Here is a 1,152-nt window from a genome sequence, read left to right on the forward strand (position 1 = left end):
GCACCCTGCGTCTTGCAGATAACATACGGTAACGCTTTCTCTTCTCTATAGAGGTTTTACGTCTCATCAAGACCAGTGGGAACATGCACTCAGCATCGTTTAGTGCCCCACTCTCTGCTCACCGGCGCCTTGATATTATTGACAGCATCCGACAAAGAGCTGCTATTTCCGCAGTCATGGTCCAGTGGATAACGTGCCACTCCACGCGCATCACAAGGGCTTTGCCCAAGATGCCCCGGACCACGTCCGACCATGCAATGCTTGGCATGCAGCAACTGCTTCGAAACGTGAGCAGTGCTCAGTAAATTATGTGCCACTCCACGCGAATCACAAGGGTCTCGCCTCGACGCATCGGACCTCGTCCTACCATGCCATTCTTTACATGCAGCAACTGCTTTGATACCTGAGCAGTGCTCAATGGCTTACGTGCCACTCCACGCTCAGCCCGCGAGCCATGCTCGGGGATCTTGTCCAATGCACCTTTGGTGTTCGACAGCTCGGATACTCCTATATTCAGCACATCGACCGTCCCGGTCCAGTGCCCGCGCCAATAGCGCTTCTGCTTCCTAGCAGAGGTGGGTTCATGACTCACCAAAGTCCCACCAAGAGACGTGTGCGTAGCGCCCAAGGTATCAGCCAAGCTTCGGCTTCATGGCAGAGCCTGTCCGTCAAACAAAATGTAGGGAGTCAGTGAGTATTATTATCTTCTTGGCTTGACAGCCAACGAGATGGGACTTACGGGAATTTTCGTATCTGTATACCGACTCTGAAAGGTGGTACATTATAGTCCACTTCACGCCGAGGGTGTATGTTTTCCCATCAGACAGTGCAGCGGGGCTGCCGTAGCAAAAATACTTGAGGAAGTGGACTTTAGGTCACCGACATTTTGTTCTTTACAAGAACTAAATATGATTTAGCGGATCGCAATCCGCTTACTCCAAGAGTAATTATTGCCTTCCCAAGGCTAATTGACTCTTCGGTTTAAATTTAAAACTGATTTTTATTTATCTTTTTATCCTAATTTTAAATGTTTAGATTTTCCTATATAAACTAAATATATATAGTAAAATCTAAATACATGCATAACTACTGGCTACCTAGCCTCGTACCGTATTCTTGTTTGGGTGTGTGGTCACATCATGCACATCTCGT

Source organism: Plasmopara halstedii, assembly GCF_900000015.1.
Source record: "Plasmopara halstedii genome assembly, contig: Scaffold_816, whole genome shotgun sequence".
Classification (NCBI taxonomy): Eukaryota; Oomycota; class Peronosporomycetes; order Peronosporales; family Peronosporaceae; genus Plasmopara; species Plasmopara halstedii.